Here is a 6,000-nt window from a genome sequence, read left to right on the forward strand (position 1 = left end):
AGCGTCAGAGAAGTTGCTGCTGTACAAGGTAACGTTGACCACGTCACTGTATGGAGAGTGCTACAGGAGAACCAGTTGTTTCCGTACCGGTACAGCGTGTGCCGGCACTATCAGCAGCTGATTGGCCTCCACGGGTACACTTCTGTGAATGGTTCATCCAACAATGTGTCAATCCTCATTTCAGTGCAAATGTTCTCTTTACGGATGATGCTTCATTCCAACGTGATCAAATTGTAAATTTTCACAATCAACATGTGTGGGCTGACGAGAATCCGCACGCAATTGTGCAATCACGTCATCAACACAGATTTTCTGTGAACGTTTGGGCAGGCATTGTTGGTGATGTCTTGATTGGGCCCCATGTTCTTCCACCTACGCTCAATGGAGCACGTTATCATGATTTCATACGGGATACTCAACCTGTGCTGCTAGAACATGTGCCTTTACAAGTACGAAACAACATGTGGTTCATGCACGATGGAGCTCCTGCACGTTTCAGTCGAAGTGTTCGTACGCTTCTCAACAACAGATTCGGTGACCAATGGATTAGTAGAGGCGGACCAATTCCATGGCCTCCACGCTCTCCTGACCTCAACCCTCTTGACTTTCATTTATGGGGGCGTTTGAAAGCTCTTGTCTACGCAATCCCGGTACCAAATGTAAAGACTCTTCGTGCTCGTATTGTGGACGGCTGTGATACAATACGCCATTCTCCAGGGCTGCATCAGCGTATCAGGGATTCCATGCGACGGAGGGTGGATGCATGTATCCTCGCTAACGGAGGACATTTTGAACATTTCCTGTAACAAAGTGTTTGAAGTCACGCTGGTACGATCTGTTGCTGTGTGTTTCCATTCCATGATTAATGTGATTTGAAGAGAAGTAATAAAATGAGCTCTAACATGGAAAATAAGCGTTTCCAGACACATGTCCACATAACATATTTTCTTTCTTTGTGTGTGCGGAATGTTTCCTGAAAGTTTGGCTGTAACTTTTTGTAACACCATGTATATGTATGTATATATATATATATATATATATATATATATATATATATATATATATATAGTTTATAAAAACATTGTTGAATTTATCAAATTTCGAAAAACTGTATTTTTAAAATTCTCAAAAAAATATATGTGAATGATACACTTTACATCCACATATTCTGAAAGTTTCAACTTGGGATGAGCGTGGGATCACTATCAAAAGCAATTTTATGTTTACCACGATTCTAAATTCAAATGGCTCAGAGCACTATGGGACTTAACATCTAAAGTCATCAGTCCCCTAGAACTTAGAACTACTTAAACCTAACTAGCCTAAGGACATCACACACATCCATGCCCGAGGCAGGATTCGAACCTGCGACCGTAGCGGTCGCGCGGTTCCAGACTGAAGCGCCTAGAACCGCTTGGCCTTACCACGATTCTCCAAATTCACAGTCAGATAGGTGAATTTCTATCATTTTGGTACACATGAAAATATTACAGTGTTAGATTTTGTTACATGGTCCACAAATTGTACTTTTGAAACGAATAACTGCTTATTAAACTTTAGTGCTAACTATTTATTAATAGCTGTAAAACCACAGGAAAAAAAGAAAAAAGGAAGCTATCTCTCATTTTAAAGATTATATATAAAATGATTCTTTGGTATTGCTATCTGCAATCTATTCAGTATTTTATCTCTGGTTAATATTGTCAGCAATTTTCACCAATTGTTGAAGGTGACCCACACATTCTTTTGTTGTGAGGCACCTGTAGTGAAATTATGTGATTAACTCTGAAATGTGTTTTGAATCTAGCTTAAAGGTACTTTTGTACAAACCTCACAAGAATCTGTAAGTTTGTATGCCTACAATCAGTTAATGTTTGCATACTATTAACATAATGAAATGTTTTCTTTACAGGAAGTGAAAGAATAGAGAAGTGATATTATGTAGTATTGAATATAGAAAGCTGGGGCATTCAACTTCAAAAACCTTTTTTTTAAATTAGTTTGTTCACTTGAGAAATATAAAATGCCTAAAATTTCAGCTTTGTGCTGTAACCCATTTAATGAAAAGTGCCACAATAACCACAAGAAAAACCTATGGCCTGTTTCACAATGGATGATAGCAAGAAAACCTTTCTTAACTTTAAATCAAAAAGTGTGTGACAACTGCCATAAAAAAATTGCACGAGTAGAAATTTGTGATACGTCTAGCACAGAAAATGATGATGATCTACTGTATTCTGTGGTGAAGCAAGATAGTGAAAAGGTTTTATATGATAGTGACGTTCAAGACATTGCAGCAAGTGAGGCCTTAGAAAGGTTGAATGCTTCTTTGCAGTCCATTGGTGAATCGCCAATTAAGAAGAAACGACTGTGTGAAGCAATATATCCTAAGGAAAATCTAATTAAATTAACTTAAACAATTCAAACAAAGGTATTATTGCTTCCTTCCGAAAAAGAAGAAGATGTACATGATCATGCAGAATCTGAGATGATCAGTCAGCTAAAATATAAATTTCGTATATGTACATCTTGAAGTAAACAGATGGAAATTCTTACCATTTTACGTAAAAGCTGGTGTGTTAAGAAGCTTCAAGATGAATTTAATGTAACAAATTACATGGCTTGAAGAGTAAAAGATTTGGTGAAGGCCAAGGGAATTTTGTCTTCACCAAACTCAAAACCTGGCAAGACTCTTGATCAAACAACTGCTAATTTTGTTAGAAACTTTTATTGTTCTGATGAGATAAGCAGGGCAATGTCTGGGAAAAAAGATTTTGTGGTTGTGAGAGATAACAGAGAAAGATAGCAAGTACAAAAACGGCTAGTTTTAAGTAATTTGAAAGAAATTTACGTGAACTTTAATAACAACCATCCAGAACTCCACATTGGATTTTCGAAGTTTGCAGACCTACGTCCCAAAAACTGTGTTTTAGCTGGAAGTAGTGGTACACATAGTGTCTGTGTGTGTACTACCCATCAAAACGTCAAACTCATGCTGACTAGATGCAACATTCCTCAGCTGACAAAGGATGAAGACAATCCAATAAAAACTTACAATGACTGCATTGCAAGAGTTGTATGTAATCTGTCATTACCTGCTTGTCATTTTGGTGAATGTAAGTTCTGCCCTGGCCCAGAAACATTTAAGACATATTTACAAGATTTGTTGAATGCTAATGATATTGATAATATAACTTATCAGCAATGGGTTTCCGTTGATCACACATCTCTAGAAACAATCATAAAATCATCTGACAATTTTATTGATTGTTTTTTTTTTGATAAATTAAAATCGCTTACACGACATTCATTTGTTGCTAGTCAAAAATCAACCTTCCAAAAGAGACTGAGAAATGAACTTAAAGAAGGCAAGGTCTTAGCGATCTGCGACTTTTCTGAGAATTACTCCTTTGTCATCCAGGACGAAGTTCAAGGCTATCACTGAACAAACATGCAAGCAACGATTCATCCCATTGTTGCTTATTACAAGGATGGGAACAAACTCGAGCACACAAGTATTGTAATCATATCAGAACGCCTAACACATGACACTGTTGCTGTGCATTTGTTTCAATCGTACTTCATGGACTTCCTGACTGTTAAATGCGGTAGAAAACCAAGAAAAATATACTATTTCTCTCCTGGAGCAGCAGCTCATTATAAAAATAGGAAGAACTTTATCAACCTGTGCCATCATGAAGAAGATTTCCAAACTGAAGCTGAATGGCATTTTTCAACCACCTCGCATGGGAAGGGAGCTAGTGATGGTGTTGGTGGAACTTGCAGCTTGAGCAAGTCTGCAACGGCCATACAGTGATCAAATAATGACACCAAAACAACTTGATTTGTTTGCCAAGGATAACATAGAAGGAATGAACTTCAAGTATGCTACTAAAGAAGATCACAAAAATGAAGAAATGAAACTTATGGAGAGATTTTAGAAATGCTGCAAAATTGTAGGGACACTAAAACTTCACACTTTTATTCCTTTTACCAATGACAAAATAATAGCAAAAGTGTATTCAAACTCTGATGATAGTAAAATTGAACTGGTGACAGTTTCTGACAGTGATACAATACCGTTCAAAGACATAAAAGGACATGTTGCTTGTGATTATAATGGACACTGCTGGTTAACCTGTGTACTAGAAAAAAATCAGGAGAATGATGAAATCACAGTTAGTTTCTTACATCCACATGGACCGTCACCATCTTTTACATTTCCAATCCATCCAGACATTCTTTCCATAAGCAGTAGGGAAGTAGTGGCAATCGTGAACCCTCAAACTGCTACAGGGCGAACATATAAGTTACCCAGTGCAGAAATGTTGATGTTCAACAGACTGATTAGCTCGAAGTATGAAGAAGTGCACTAATAGGACGCCTATTTGTAAATAACAGCAATTACTAACTTTAATTTAGGTCTGATCTCAGGTATTCATCATTCTGTCTTTTTTATTTCTTTAAGTTTTCATTTTGTATTTATTAATTACAGAAGCATAAAACATATGTTATTTTGTCAATTATAAGTTATTTTTAATTTGCACATTTTACAACAACATACAGCTGGTGAGAAGTAGGCCTAATATCTAAAATAAATTAGTTTTTACGAATTTTTAAGGCAATACCCTTAACATAAAATTGCTTTTGATAGTGATCCCATGCTCATCCCAAGTTGAAACTTTCAGAATATGTAGATGTAAAGTGTATCTTTCACATATATTTTTTTGAGAATTTTAAAAATACAGTTTTTCAAAATTTGGGGAATTCAACAATCTTGTTTTTTTAACAATGTGTGTATATATATTAAACTAATGATGTTTGGTATCATATAAAAGCTCTTTAAAAGAGCTTTCCAATGAAATAAATTTGATTGTTCTAGCTTAATTAGAACACGAAATGTAAAGAAAACAACATTGTTCCGAGAGTCAAAAATTTGTCATCTTTTCCATTTTTGAAGGTCCATTACTCCATAACTTTTTGTCAGAAAATTGTGAAAAAATTAATTTGTGTCATGATTTATGAGTAATATATGCATACTTTATTTCACAAAAATCTGAGAGGGTCAGGTTGTAGCACTTGTTGATTTGACATGGAATTGCCCCTTCATCTTAGCGACAAAAAAAAAAAAATTAGCGACAAAAATTATTTAGCGACTTATCTGGCGACTTTTGGAGTACTGCTGACTTTTGAAGTACAAATCAAAACTATTTTGAGCCAGTATTTTCATTAACAAAACTAAGATTTTAACTGTAGAATGGGTACTACACTGACTTTGTTCTAGATTTACTAAGTTAAATTAAGTTCTTAGCAGATCATGTAGCATGGTTCAGCATTTAGTAAACCTGAATGTGGGAATTGCCTACAGAGTAAGAAAACCTTGACTATAGAACAATTCATTATTCATTACCCACTAGCTTGTTATCGTCGATTGCGTGTCGATCTATAATTCTTCAACTTTTGAACTCCCTTTATTTTTCGAATTGACAAAAAACAAACGTAATATTAAGTATAATAAAATACATTTCTGTCTATAACCTGTAATTTTTCGAAATGTTAACTCGCAGTCAAATTATTACCACATGCACAGTGGTAACGCAAGAACAATTCGGGGGAGGTATCTCAGACATTATTACGTTTTAAACAATGAACAATAGGACTGATATCGAGTTACCGTGTGAGTAGATTGTTTAATGACGTCTAATTCGCCTGAGTTTTAATGTAATTTCAGTGATTATAAATTGGTGAAACTTATGTTGTGGTGGCTTACATAATGGATTTACCACAGAAGAAGAAGCAGTACGCTCAAAAATATCGGGATGCGTGGGAAGCAGAACCTGAATTCAATGGGTGGCTGAAACCAGTCGTTGGAGCCTTATCCAAGGCAAGATGTCAAGTATGTGCAACAGAGTTTTATGCTAAATTGTGTGATATTAGAAAGCATTCGAAAAATATTAATCATACACAAAAAATTGACTTAAAAAAACTAAACCACCTTAC

This window comes from Schistocerca cancellata, chromosome 6, assembly GCF_023864275.1.
Source record: "Schistocerca cancellata isolate TAMUIC-IGC-003103 chromosome 6, iqSchCanc2.1, whole genome shotgun sequence".
Lineage (NCBI taxonomy): Eukaryota > Metazoa > Arthropoda > Insecta > Orthoptera > Acrididae > Schistocerca > Schistocerca cancellata.